This window comes from Leptodactylus fuscus, chromosome 3 (assembly GCF_031893055.1).
Source record: "Leptodactylus fuscus isolate aLepFus1 chromosome 3, aLepFus1.hap2, whole genome shotgun sequence".
In the NCBI taxonomy this organism is placed as follows: Eukaryota; Metazoa; Chordata; class Amphibia; order Anura; family Leptodactylidae; genus Leptodactylus; species Leptodactylus fuscus.
The window spans coordinates 116,758,929-116,774,559 of NC_134267.1; the positions used below are offsets into that span (position 1 = coordinate 116,758,929).

At 42.1% G+C, this 15,631-nt stretch overlaps 2 protein-coding genes across 3 annotated transcripts in view; both read right to left on the reverse strand.

Annotated features, from left to right (window-relative positions):
* FHL5 (four and a half LIM domains 5) overlaps positions 1–15,631 on the reverse strand; it is a 375,977-nt gene that overhangs the window by 324,950 nt on the left and 35,396 nt on the right. The gene's annotated exons all lie outside the window — the stretch shown is intronic.
* The window catches only part of FUT9 (fucosyltransferase 9), a 108,837-nt gene that overhangs the window by 32,709 nt on the left and 60,497 nt on the right, over positions 1–15,631 (reverse strand). Inside the window, exon 2 of one of the 2 annotated variants that reach the window (XM_075268221.1) lies at positions 9,911–10,071. The gene's annotated coding sequence lies outside the window, so the exon portion shown is untranslated. Of the gene's footprint in view, positions 1–834; positions 872–9,910; positions 10,072–15,631 lie in introns of those variants that run through there. The other variant, XM_075268222.1, reaches the window with a different exon arrangement.

Consider the following 15,631-nt stretch of genomic DNA (forward strand, 5'->3'; position numbering starts at 1 on the left):
CGGTCGCACTGTGTGAACTCTGCTCTAGTTCTGTGATTGCATTTGCACCACACCCGTCTTCTGCCAAGGTTGCCTCTGTCCATTAAGTGGTTAATCTGGCCTTGCCCTGTGATTGACAGCTGCCTTTCTGTGAACTCCATGGGCGGGTTCTTCCTCCCTATTTAGCCTTAGTTCCCATTCACACCAGTGCTTGTTATTGCCGTGTGCATACCTGCTCTTACTGTACCTGTTGCTTATACTATTATACTTGACCTTTGGCTTTCCTCATTGACTATTCTCTTGACTCTGATTTGGCACTGCATCGCTCTCCTGTTACCGAACCCTGGCTAGCTGACCTCCCTTTGTTGTTGTTCGTCTTGTCTGCGTTTTGTGTTTCACATATTCAGGGAGGGACTGTCCTCGTGGTTGTCGCCTATTACCTAGGATAGGGCCTGGCAATAGGAAGAGAAAGCGGGGGGCTTCAGCTTAGGGCTCACAGTTTCTTGTGCCCCTCCCAGGGTTTAACAGTTCTGGGAATTGCTGTCTTAGCAATTCCCTTACAGCTACATACATGTTTTTCGCTTCCATAAAATACCCTTTCCTTTGCATAAGTTTGCTGCCATGTAAAAATACGCCTATGAGTAAAAGCAGAATGCTTATGAGTGCTCAATTTTACCATTAAAAGAAATGATGTTCTACCAAGATAATGGTGAAGTCTGCTTCAGTATTTATTTCACTTCAGTTGTACTATGTAATTGGTCTCTACAAGAACATGGAGATCTCACATGGTTACTCTGGCGACCTGCCTGTTGCTAGGAAACAACACACACATTAATACTTTCAATATTTTCCTACCGTTAAGAAAAATCACAATAGTTGTGTCTTATTCTCTGTCTTCTATAGGTAGGACCAATGGCTGAGTTCAAGCCTGACAAACAGAAAAAATACATACTTGGTGGTGTGTTATTAAAACATGTCCTTTAGAGCTGCTGTTGGTGACAATCCTCGTCAGATAGTACTAAAAACGCTGGTATTGTCCTTTGCACTAGTCGCTAGGCAATAGACATTCATTGGAAACTCCTATACTGCCCAAACCTTTTCCCTTAACCCCTGAAGGGCACTGCCAATTTTCATTGAGATAGGGGTATGAGGGCTTGTTTTTATGGAAAAAGTTGGATTTGCTAATGGTACCATTACTGTACCATATGATATGTTCACAAATTTTAAACAAACTTATTTTTGGGTAGAGTATAAAAAAACTAAATTCTGCCATTGTTTTTTGGGTTCAGCTTTCACGACAGTTAGACTCTATTCACACTATTGAGGTTCCCTAGCTCATTGCTGTCCATGATTCATGAAAAAGTGGAGCAATTGAGGGCATTTGCATCCTCAGCCCCGCCTAGTTAATGACATCTTACAGCAATAGTATGCTACTCTGTATTCGATATGTATCAGATAGTCCTTTCGTTTAGGCAATATACCCCTGCTAGACATTGACTTCCACTTAAATAGTCCCATTATCAGAGAAGAATTGGAGAGAGACAACACTTCTCTTTAATCCCAAAAGGCACCAGGGCCTGATGGCTATACTAGGGAATATTGTAAAATATTGAAACTCCAAATCAATACCCACTATACTATTAAAACTGTATAATGGTTACCTGGGAGAGCAGACAATTCCAAGTACCACCAATACTGTTCATATAAAGGTTCTCCCGAAGCAGGGGAAGGACCCTGTTGATCCATCATTTTGTGTTTCCCTCGACTCTTTGTACAAGGCCACGAGTGTGAGGACGTATACCCTGGATTTTTTTGTTCCCTTCTTTTCCAGCCTTACAACAGGGCTGTACATTATCCCTCTACTTTTTAATATTTTGCATTAGTCATATCATTAATGTTATACTAAGACATACAACATTTACATTGGTGTGTCAGAGACTTATTATTAGTTATGATGCTTATATATCGCCAATATATTTCACAGTGCTTTACAGATATTGTCAACACTGTCCCAAACTCTAAATTCTCTATGAGTATGTCTATGGAGTATGGGATGAAACCCATGCAAGCATGGGGAGAACATACAGACTCCTTGCAAATATCGTACTTTGCTGGATTTGTTTCCTGTCTAAACTGTGGACATTCAGATTAACTCTCAACTTCTACAGCTTCAAGCGCATCCTAAAAACACATCTTCTCAGATAGACCTATAACATTTCCTTTACTAAAATGTTTGCAGTGTTAACATGGCATGGCCTAATAGGATTATATAGAATGCAGTCCTCAGGGCCTTCATTAGACCCAGTGCCGCACCTCCCATGAGGCGACCTGAAGCGACCGCTTCAGGCGGCGCTATGCCAGGGCCCCAGGGAGGGCAGCATTTTTGCTTCCCTAAGCCAGTCCAGGACAAGCTGTCCTGGACTGGCTTAGCACTGAGCGGTGGTTTGGGGAGGCCACTGGAGCAGCGCTGCTCCAGCAGCCTCCCCTCACGCTAAGGCAGGGAGCAGGTCCTGTCCGTGCCTGCTCTCTGCCTGCGAACGCCGCGAAGCCCCGCCCCTCTTTGCTACGCCACGCCCCCTCCACTCCGCCCCCTCCTCTGGGGGGGGGGGGCTTTCTGTAGTTCGCCTCGGGCGGCGAAAGGGGTAGGTTCATCCCTGATTAGACCCCCTGGTGCCATGTAAAGGCATTAGACCCCTGCAATCTGATGCCTACAGGAGGGAACCCCTCCCTCCAAACCACTATTGACCATGGGAAAGGATTAATAGTGACAGTGTGGGAAACTCCACCCTATTCCGCTGCAACTATCCGTCTATACATTGGCATCTAATAGGTTAATGGTTTAAACATTAAAAAATGTAGCAATACCAATTAGGTATTTTTTACTGTTTTGATTTTTTTTTTATTGTCAATTACGAAAAGAGAATATTTTTTAATGTTATTAAAAATGTTATTGCATTGATGTTATTACATTACTATGATGGCAAGCCTGAGCCATAGCCAAAAGAGGTCAATCGGGGGATGGAGGAAGCCTCCTCCCTCTGTATAATCACACACTATTGAAGAAGTTATTCATGCTATTACCACACCAAAGTCTGCTTATTAAATAATCCTCCAATTCAGGGATGGAAGTAAATTTTTTTTCTTTTTTGTTAGAACAGGTGCATGGTGCACCCCAGAAATTACCAAAAGGGGGTTGGAGGAGCGGCACATGCACAGAGCACGTAAAAATTGTCAGGACTTGCCCCCTTTTTCCCTAGGCCCCATCCCATTTGGAAGCCTACACAGTGCCTCTTGTTACCTAGAGTGTTCCCTGTCTCTTTGTATTAAAAGTTATATAGAGATGAACTTCACGCGTGAAGTTCATCTCTATATTGGAATATGGGTTGGGACCCTAACTTCACGATCTGGAACAACAACTGTACCTCTACACACAGTTATATTAAAAGTGTTCTCCACCTTTCTCACAATGACGATCTATCTTTAGGATACTGCATCAATATTACAACTGCAGGGGTATAGTATGGATAAGCATTAATATGTTGGTTAATTAATTATACTGAGTGTAAGACACTTATGAGATTTCATCACTGTGTATTACACTGTATGTGAATACAAAAGGATTCAATGAGATTGGGCATGGTCACTGGGCGCATATAGTGGCATGACTTATCATATCCAAATATGTCAAGGAGCACTGTGCCTAATACAGACTTTATCCCACTTTCTGTTCTCTGAAAGTTGGGAGGTATATTTACATATTGAAAATCCATTTAGACCTCAGTATTACAAAGAAAAATGCAATATTATCTTCTTGAGCCATTCTGTCCAGAAATATGTGACTGCTCTCGTTTCCTCACTGAGTCCATGCTCATTTCATTGATTTAAAGTGCTTGTTACACAATAGTATTACTATTTTGTTTCTGAAATGGGCCAGGTTGTCATCTATGGCTAAAAATCCACCACTAAACGTTGGATATACAAGGTATATACAAGGATATACAAGATACAAGGATAAAAAATTCTTATTTGATATATGTGACTGTATAAAAGCATTCAGCCAGTGACTACACATTAATGACTTACCGTAATACTTACCGTATTTTTCGGACTATAAGACGCACTTTTTTCCCCCAAATTTGGGGGGAAAAGAAGGGTGCGTCTTATAGGCCGAATGTGGCGCCTGGCATCCGCTGTAATAGAGAGGCGGAAGCCGGCAAGTGACAGACGCCATTACAGGTGCCGGGGCCTGCGACATCGCTGCGCTCCTCTGCCCTGCATGAAGCCAGCAGCGGGAGGAGTGATGCTATTCCGCTCCTCCGTCCCCCCCGCCGCTGGCTTCATGCAGGGCAGGGCAGCGATGTCTCAGGCCCCAGCGTCTATCTCTCACCGGCATCCGCCTCTCTAGTACAGCGGATGCCGGGTCTGCAGTCTGTATCAGTAAAAAAAAAAAAAGAGCTTTAAAAATATGAAATAAATAAAAGTTATAAATCACCTCCTGTCCCTAGAATATATATATAAAAGTAGAAAATCATATATCATAAACCACCGGGTTTTTTTTTTCAATAAAAGGTGATCTAAGCAATAGATATTCCCCAAAATGGTATAACTAAAAAGTTTCTGGCCCCGCAAAAAAAACCACTCTATGCATCCCCGTACAGCTGCAGGGTCACCTGTCAATGTGGCCTTGCAGCTGTTGCAAAACTACAACTCCCATATATTAAATATTTTACCAGTTTTTGCTTCAAAATTTTTTTTCCCTATTTTCCTCCTCTAAAACCTAGGTGCGTCTTATAGTCCGAAAAATACGGTATATATAGTGCAATGTTTAATACACTATACAGAAATTAAGAAGTATATTCTTATTTAAAAATAAGTACACTTTTTTTTGCACCACAAATATAGAACACATTCATTTTCTTCTCTTTTAATAAATAGTTAGTACGGTTAAATAAAGACAAACTTCGAGTCCAACCAAGGTATAGGAAAGGAAAGAAATATTCTGCACATTTCTATAAACATTAATCGACCATTAGATGTATCTATTTATTTTCTCATGTGTGCATATATGTATTTATATGTAGATCTATTCATGTTTCATTCATGCTATCATGAATTCACCTAGTTCTCATTACACACAATTTTCTTTTATCCGGGTACTAATGTCCCAATAGATGAGCCTATTGATTTATCAATGCATTTTACAGCCCAATATACAGTATCTATCTATCTATCTATCTATCTATCTATCTATCTATCTATTAGAGATGAGCGAACAGTGTTCTATCGAACACATGTTCGATCGGATATCAGGGTGTTCGCCATGTTCGAATCGAATCGAACACCGCGTGGTAAAGTGCGCCAAAATTCGATTCCCCTCCCACCTTCCCTGGCGCCTTTTTTGCACCAATAACAGCGCAGGGGAGGTGGGACAGGAACTACGACACCGGGGGCATTGAAAAAAATTGGAAAAAGTCATTGGCTGCCGAAATCAGGTGACCTCCATTTTAGACGAAGAGTGGATTTCAAATCCGGGTCAAATGAGAATGTGAACTTTGTGACTATGAGACAGGGATAGCTGTACAGGCAGGGATAGCTAGGGATAACCTTTATTTAGGGGGGAATGTTATTAAAAATAACTTTTTGGGGCTCTATCGGGTGTGTAATTGTGATTTTTGTGAGATAAACTTTTTCCCATAGGGATGCATTGGCCAGCGCTGATTGGCCGAATTCCGTACTCTGGCCAATCAGTGCTGGCCAATGCATTCTATTAGCTTGATGAAGCAGAGTGTGCACAAGGGTTCAAGCGCACCCTCGGCTCTGATGTAGCAGAGCCGAGGCTGCACAAGGGTTCAAGCGCACCCTCGGCTCTGATGTAGGAGAGCCGAGGGTGCACTTGAACCCTTGTGCACCCTCAGCTCTGCTACATCAGAGCCGAGGGTGCGCTTGAACCCTTGTGCACACTCTGCTTCATCAAGCTAATAGAATGCATTGGCCAGCGCTGATTGGCCAATGTATTCTATTAGCCTGATGAAGTAGAGCTGAATGTGTGTGCTAAGCACACACATTCAGCTCTACTTCATCGGGCTAATAGAATGCATTGGCCAGCGCTGATTGGCCAGAGTACGGAACTCGACCAATCAGCGCTGGCTCTGCTGGAGGAGGCGGAGTCTAAGATCGCTCCACACCAGTCTCCATTCAGGTCCGACCTTAGACTCCGCCTCCTCCAGCAGAGCCAGCGCTGATTGGCCGAATTCCGTACTCTGGCCAATCAGCACTGGCTAATGTATTGTATTGGCGTGATGAAGCAGTGCTGAATGTGTGTGCTTAGCACACACATTCAGCTCTACTTCATCGGGCTAATAGAATGCATTGGCCAATCAGCGCTGGCCAATGCATTCTATTAGCTTGATGAAGCAGAGTGTGCACAAGGGTTCAAGCGCACCCTCGGCTCTGATGTAGCAGAGCCGAGGGTGCACAAGGGTTCAAGTGCACCCTCGGCTCTCCTACATCAGAGCCGAGGGTGCGCTTGAACCCTTGTGCAGCCTCAGCTCTGCTACATCAGAGCCGAGGGTGCGCTTGAACCCTTGTGCACACTCTGCTTCATCAAGCTAATAGAATGCATTGGCCAGCGCTGATTGGCCAATGTATTCTATTAGCCTGATGAAGTAGAGCTGAATGTGTGTGCTAAGCACACACATTCAGCTCTACTTCATTGGGCTAATAGAATGCATTGGCCAGCGCTGATTGGCCAGAGTACGGAACTCGACCAATCAGCGCTGGCTCTGCTGGAGGAGGCGGAGTCTAAGATCGCTCCACACCAGTCTCCATTCAGGTCCGACCTTAGACTCCGCCTCCTCCAGCAGAGCCAGCGCTGATTGGCCGAATTCCGTACTCTGGCCAATCAGCACTGGCTAATGTATTGTATTGGCGTGATGAAGCAGTGCTGAATGTGTGTGCTTAGCACACACATTCAGCTCTACTTCATCGGGCTAATAGAATGCATTGGCCAATCAGCGCTGGCCAATGCATTCTATTAGCTTGATGAAGCAGAGTGTGCACAAGGGTTCAAGCGCACCCTCGGCTCTGATGTAGCAGAGCCGAGGGTGCACAAGGGTTCAAGTGCACCCTCGGCTCTCCTACATCAGAGCCGAGGGTGCGCTTGAACCCTTGTGCAGCCTCAGCTCTGCTACATCAGAGCCGAGGGTGCGCTTGAACCCTTGTGCACACTCTGCTTCATCAAGCTAATAGAATGCATTGGCCAGCGCTGATTGGCCAATGCATTCTATTAGCCCGATGAAGTAGAGCTGAATGTGTGTGCTAAGCACACACATTCAGCACTGCTTCATCACGCCAATACAATGCATTAGCCAGTGCTGATTGGCCAGAGTACGGAATTCGGCCAATCAGCGCTGGCCAATGCATTCTATTAGCCCGATGAAGTAGAGCTGAATGTGTGTGCTAAGCACACACATTCAGCACTGCTTCATCACGCCAATACAATGCATTAGCCAGTGCTGATTGGCCAGAGTACGGAATTCGGCCAATCAGCGCTGGCTCTGCTGGAGGAGGCGGAGTCTAAAATCGCTCCACACCAGTCTCCATTCAGGTCCGACCTTAGACTCCGCCTCCTCCAGCAGAGCCAGCGCTGATTGGCCGAATTCCGTACTCTGGCCAATCAGCACTGGCTAATGCATTGTATTGGCGTGATGAAGCAGTGCTGAATGTGTGTGCTTAGCACACACATTCAGCTCTACTTCATCGGGCTAATAGAATGCATTGGCCAGCGCTGATTGGCCAGAGTACGGAATTCGGCCAATCAGCGCTGGCTCTGCTGGAGGAGGCGGAGTCTAAGGTCGGACCTGAATGGAGACTGGTGTGGAGCGATCTTAGACTCCGCCTCCTCCAGCAGAGCCAGCGCTGATTGGTCGAGTTCCGTACTCTGGCCAATCAGCACTGGCCAATGCATTTCTATGGGGAAAAGTTAGCTTGCGAAAATCGCAAACTGACAGGGATTTCCATGAAATAAAGTGACTTTTATGCCCCCAGACATGCTTCCCCTGCTGTCCCAGTGTCATTCCAGGGTGTTGGTATCATTTCCTGGGGTGTCATAGTGGACTTGGTGACCCTCCAGACACGAATTTGGGTTTCCCCCTTAACGAGTTTATGTTCCCCATAGACTATAATGGGGTTCGAAACCCATTCGAACACTCGAACAGTGAGCGGCTGTTCGAATCGAATTTCGAACCTCGAACATTTTAGTGTTCGCTCATCTCTACTATCTATCTATCTATCTATCTATCTATCTATCTATCTATCTATCTTTGTATATATTCGTGTGATTAACTATATGTGCATGTACATGTCTTTTTGTACAATTACTGAAATACAGTATATACATGTGTATATATCCAGTTTTTTTTATGTCCCAATGGAAGAGCATATTGATTTATTGTACAGCACAGTATATCTATTCATCTATCCATTTACGTATTCACCTATGTGACTAATTATCTATACATGTACATATCTATCCGTACATTCACTGTGATATGTACATGTATATATGTCTAATTTTTTATGTACATGAATCTGATATTTATATTATTCTTGATTTTGATATGTATATATTTTGTATGGTCGGTTGTTTAAATTATTGATTATTTTTATTAATTTTTATTAATTTTCAGTATTGTTCATGTTTTCGTTAGATCTCAGGAAGGAGTCACGTTTTTTGCATAAACGCGAATAACTCTGAAACGCATTATCATATCATAAACGCGTTTACCATATCATTCACTTGTGGCTTTGATGAGCGAATCCCCTGATGTATCTGTTCAGTGGTTTCACTGTGATCCCTTTAAATATCTTCTGTACGACTCAGTCATTACTGATGGTTGTAAAACCAAGGGACTGGCGACCCAGGTCTTAAAGACCAGTAATATCTCACAATTTCTGGAAAAAGACCACGAGTGGAACCTGAAAAGTTTAAGGATCTAATCAGGATTCACCACAGAGACTAATCTCACAAGTGGTTTCATTGTTGGGAAGCGAATCTCCTGTGGTTACATCCTAAAAACACAGCTCTATAAACAGTAATGCTATTTTGCTGTAAGAAGGCATCTAAGGGGATGTTCACACTACCGCCGCTGTGCACCCCAGGGTTTTCATCCTAAGGGTAAGTTCACACTGAGTTTTTTGGTCAGGGTTTTGAGGCCGTATCCACCTCAAAACCCTGACTAAAAAGACAGCTCCCATTGAAATCAATCGGAGCAGCCAAAAATTGCTGTTTTTTTTCACGGTGCTTTTCACAGAAATCAGTAGAATTTTTTTCTGTTGACTTTCTGTCCCTATTATACCCATCCAGAAAATAGCAGCATTTTGTAGGTATTATTGATATACTGCGATTTACAAAAAAGCAACGATTAAACAGAATCCCATCCACTTTGCAGGTACAGTAAAATTCTGTGTTTTTTGCTGCAGAGGCCCGCCTTAACCAATTTTATTTTTACTTAAAAGGCTGCTTAAACTTCCCCGCCCTCCTCAAAAAGAAACCAACCTGACTCTTCACTCACATGCACCGGTGTCTCCTACTGTGGTCCAGTCCAGCGGTGCCCGCTGCTTCTCCAGGCAGAAGTCCTGCAGCACGCGACTGCTGAGGTCAATCATTGTCCTAATGAAGGGAACCGGGACATCACTCCCATGTGTCATAAGATTGGCCTCAGCACTAATGTATGGTGAGGAGTTCTGTCCGAACAAGACCAGACCACGGGGGGAGACACCAAGGACAGGTCAATGTCTTTTGTTTTTTTTCCACTTTCCCAGGCCTTCTTGCCGAAAATGGTTTATTCTGGCAAACCCTTTAACTACTGCATAGGTCGTAAAAAAAAAAAAAAAAAAAACGTTCAAAAGAAAAGAGCAAATTTGCCATTACCTTCTATTTTCGTCCTTACTTCTGAGTCATCAGGTTTAAAGAAGCCCAACTGGATTAATAAGGAGTCAGGTTGTTTGGTCTCTTATGGTTCTAGAACAGCTGGACATTTTTATCAATATGTTGCAGTCAAGATTCATTTGAGCCTGTAATATTTCTTAAGTCTAAAAAGAAAAAAAATAGTGATTGTAACCAAACTGCATTCACAATTCTGCTGCTTGCTTATGGAAATCTGATTGATACTTTAATGTTATTATTATATAGTAAAAGACATTTCCTTATAAACACAAATACTGTACATGGCAGCTTGGTGAATATATACAACACTAAACTACTCAGCTTCTGGGTAGTGATACAGTTCACCTGGTTATAACTGCTTAGTGTCATTTCTACACATTCAGTTCTAAATACTGGAATTTATTGTTAGGATCTACTTCCAATTTGGACATACCAAGAATGAAATAGAATAGCTTTTTATTCACTTGGTCTGCTTTATTAAAGAGTGATGAGTAACAATGGAACAATGATGGTGTGCTTCCAGATCTTCTCCCTTTCTTCTAAGACCTTGGAATTACATATGGAGAATCAAAAGCTCAGTCGTTTACCAATAACAAGATTTATTACTACATACAAAGATAATCTATTTACTATACCTAATACACTTGTCTCCAACCTACCCTGTTTCCCCGAAAATAAGACCCCCCCCTTCACCTTCTGGATCACATACAACCAGCAGTCATGCCGGCGCTCCCCTAAGGAAGCATCAGCATGACTGCCGATTGTTCCCCGCTCCAGCCGCTGCATAAGACATCCCCCGAAAATAAGAAAGGTCATATATTTTGTTAGATAATTAATTATAAGATACTGTCTTATTTTCTGGGAAACAGGGTATGGCCGACACAGCACATGCCTAGTCCAGTTTTGTCCACATACATGCCAGCATATCCTTGGATATGGACTCCACTTTTTCAGTGATGCATCATCTCAGGTTATCCAGAGTTGCAGGATGTTAGATCTGGCAACTGTGGAGGCCAACACAACATTATTGAATAGTTTCAGATGCAACTAATCCATTATTCTGGTAGACTTTTATACCGCAGTAGTGGACTCAGTATTATAATAGTATGGTACTCTGAAGTCGCAGACACAGGAGCTGAGGTCCGGGTATCATCTGTATTACCCAGCAACGACCTGGGACTAGCCACTGGAGTCGAAAAATACTCTGACTCTGGTGGCCTAACATATTAACATAGTTAAAGAAGTTGGATTAAGACACAAGTCCAGCAGAGACCTGGAGCTAATGCTTTCAGTTATGCCCCAGAAGCTCCCTGTAGCTTCCCTGGGCCGGACCGCACCAGCCATCCTTTTCCTATGACAACTGGGAGCCTAATGAGTAGCTGAGAGCCACATGAAGGCTTCCATGCCTGTCATAGCAAAATAGCCATGTAGCAAATAGTCTTTAATATAACTGTGTGGGACATTTACTCAAAAGATTACAGGTCCAAACCCCCTAGGGGGCTAATAAAACCGTTAAAAAAAAGGTTTTAAAAATATATATTTTTAAAAATTAATAAACATTCAAATCAGCCCCCTTTCCCTAGATTTGAAATAAAAATAAATAAACAAAAACAAGCATAAATAAATTATACATTGGAACGTCCCAAATCAGCAAAGTAATCCCTGGTGAGAAAATGTCCCAATCGAGTACCCCTAAAGTACCTATCCTTATAAATGTTAATAAACAAGGCTTTTTGGAGCTTTCGTTAACAATTATGTAAAGGTTCCCTCAGTGTCCCGCATTTAGTACAATGGCCCCCTCAGTGCCCCCACACTCAGTATAATGATACCAACAGTGTCCCCACATGTAATACAATGACCCCCACAATGTCCCCCATATGCAATATAATGGCCTCCATATGTAAAATAAGAACTCCTACAGTGCCATAGCAGCCCCCGTATAGTATAATGGCTCATAGTGGCCCCTCTATACAGTATAATGTTCCTGAGTGGCCCTTCATGCAGTATAATCTCCCTGAGGCCACTTCATGCACTATAATGTCCCTGAGTGGCCCCATCATGCTATATAATGTAATTGGGTGGCCCCTCCATGCAGTATAATGTCTTTGAGTAGCCCCTCCATGCAGTATAATGTCCATGAATGGCCCATCCATGCAGTATTATATCCCTGAGTGGCCTATACATCAATAAAATCCAACACGTAGTTATTTTCTTACAATATCGGGTTCGGCTGAACCTACATTGTTCTGGGGTTTAGTTGAACCACATATTTTGGGAGATTTTCCACACACAGACTATAATCACACTGTGAGGGACTCTTCAGACCCTCAGAGTATAATAAGTAGAGGCTACGGAGAGGTAATTAAACTTACAAACAGTGTTACTTAGCTGTCCTTGGCTCTGGCGCTTCTCAACATACTGCTCTAGCCTACAGAGATGACATCAGGCAGTCACATAGTGATCCATGTGACCACCTGGCGTCATCTCTGTAGGCCAGAGCAGCATGGGGAGAAGCACCAGAGCCCAGGACAGCTAAGTAACAGTGTTTTTATATCTGATTACATTATTGTGGCCTCCTCTAATTATAAGAGACCCTCAGAATATAACCCTCAGAGTATAATTGTAGTTTGTGGGTGATGAAAACTATGGCGCGTTCCCAACTGTCACCAGAGTTATTTGCCTGGAGAAACACTGGTCTATGGGGTCCATGGGTGTTTTCTTATCCATTTTTCAGACAGAGTTACTTTATACATATTAATCTATGAAACACAAAGGGGAGAAAGAAAATACACTCATGTAATTGCTGCTTTTACATTCTGCTGTTCTAAACTATTTTAACATTGCTAGGTTGTAGACAAGAGTCTTCTAGTGCATAGAATGAAGCAATAAATCAATTAACTTGCCTGCAGGAAAACCCTACCCCAGTCCTCCCTTCTCCATAAAACTCCATGTATGAGGTTGAATATGGAGATGAATATAATGTCAGATTAAGTCAGGCAGATTGAAGATAAGTGAAGATAAGGAGCATGAGAACAGTTTAAAAAGTGGTGAAGGAAACAGATATGCTTAATAAGATTAATTACAAAGTTTATTATATATACATGCACTATTCATTTATGATAAGTTGCTTCTAAATGGAGGAATGCTTCAAGGCCTGCTAAATGGATAATTAAAAATGTGTTTTGTTAGATTTTATGATTTTCTGGCTGAATAAGGTAGCGTTTGCTTTTCTTTTTAAAAAATTAAAAGGACAGAAAAATCTATATTCCCACACATTATTCCTTTCAATGTAAGCAACATGATTTAACAAAGCAGTCCAACAATAGACTGGAGAGTTACATAGGTATAAAAATATCTAATGCTGTTAAGGGATTTCTAACGAAAATGATGTCCTTCATGTTTATTCTCATCAAGGAAATCGTGATTGTGTTCCAGTGTATGACAGTGAGTAACCTTGAAGAAACCATTAAACCGCTGGTAGCTCAGGCATTAACATCATATTGTAAAATCAGTGAGCTATTGATTCATCATACCCTCTGTCAGCAGTATGTAAAATTAATTTCAGCTCTGAAACTTCTTCCATTCAAATGATAAAGAGGCCATTTATGTGCGGGAGACTAAGAAAATGGGAATAATAAATATATTTCTAAAAACTATAACACTGGAGGAACAAACACTTAAATGTGTAATTAGTAAAATGCAATGTGGCTCAGCGATTCTGGACATATAGTATCCTCTAATGAAATGGTCTATAAATTTTCACATGAGTCCTAGGTCAGCACTTAGTAACCTTCATTTGTCAAAAGGCTACAAAAGCTATAGTTTCCATTGTAAAGCAGACACCAAAAGCAACCGTGTACGTTTTATAATGTCTGAGATACACTGATGAGCAAAAGGGTAACAATGTTTTGACTTTCAGGCTCCATATCTCACCATCTATTACAGCTTTGAACATGAGACTACCATCATTTTATAGACAATCATCTTGGCTATCTTGCCTGTGGTTGTGACACAACCCATTATCATCAGGCTTCCTCCACCAAACTTGACAGTTCCTTCAATTTCTTGATCCGTTATCCCCCTTTTTCCTTGTTTCTTCCAGACCCATTTTCACACTTCTTATGACGATATTGAAGTTAAGGTTTCTTCACCTATTTTCAGGCCACCATTTCAGAGTTGTGTAGCGCATGTTACACGATGACTGCATGATCTCTGTGATCTCACTATTACAAAGCATACTAGCCAAATGCATTTCCGTCTTTGTGTAAAGATTCACCTTTAGATTTGCATGTTATGGGGGAATATCTAGGATCTTTTGCTTGGAAGCCTGCGGTTGCCCTTTGTAACCATAGGAATCAGTTGCAGCTTTCTGTGCATCTGAGAACAGCTTTAAAGCTAAATAAAGCGAGTGTGCGAGCTTGCAAGTGTGTTTTGATTTTAAGTGTGGTTTTGGTTTACTTGTGACTTCAGATTAAATGACTTACAGATTAAAGTACTACAGCTTATACATTGTAGCTGCTGTAAATCTATTTCTCTTAGGGGTTAACTATTACTGTGTTGAGTGGTATATAGACAGGTATTGTTACTTTTATAATCATGTAAATTTCCTTAATTTTTGTTAAGGGGTAAGTCTCCAGTGCAATACACAGGCAACCAGTTTGGGGTGTGGTTACCTAATTATGAAGGGATACATTACTGGTGGGAGCCCCTTTGCAACCAGAGGAATCAGTTGCAGCTTTGTGTACATCTTAGGACAGCTTTAAAAGCTAAGGCCTGTTACACATCTGTGTTTGGTATTCCGTTTGGGGAGTCCGCTTGGGGACAGATGAACGGAATACCGAATACATTAAAAAGCGTGGGGCAATGAAAGCAAACGGACCCCATAGACTATAATGGGGTCGGTGTATTTTCCACGTGGTGTCTACACGAATCATGTGGAGAGAAAAGTGCTGCTGGAAGTATTTTTCTGTCCACATGATTTGTATGGACACTGCGCGGAAAACACACGGACCCCATATTAGTCTATGGGGTCTGTGGGATTTCATTGCTTACCACTTTTAAATGCGTTTGGTATTCCGATCAGGGAGTCCCCAAGTGCGGGCTCCCCGAACGCAATACCGAACGCAAATGTGAACCAGGCCTAAGTTATAAAGCGAGTGTGTGAGTGTTTTTTGATGCTAAGTATGGTTTTGGTTTAAGTGTAACTTAAGATTAAGTGACTTTAGATTCAGTGACTTTAGAAAAAAACACAAAAACATTTTGCTGTGGTTTTTTAAATGGGCTCTATCATTAGGAAAAGTCATTTTTAACTAAGCACATACTTGCATAGCCTTTAGAAAGGCTATTCCACACTTTTGTATGTAAATCGCCTCAGTAGTTTTTGAATAAGTCAGTTTTTATTCATATGCTAATTAGCCTCCAGCGTGCACCCGGAAGTCTCATCGAGCACTGTCTGCTATATGTACAGCACAGGCTGCTGCTACTGCTGATGACTCATCTCCCTGCTCTCACACACAGCACACAGTAGAGAGAGGAGTACTCACTGAGACTTCTGGGTGCTCGCTGGAGGTTAATTAGCATATGAATAAAATGGGATTAATCGAAAACTACTGAGGTGATTTACATACAAAAGGTATATGTGGAATAGATTTTCTAAAGGCTATGCAAGTATGTGGTAGTTAAAATGACTTTTCCCTATAATAGAGC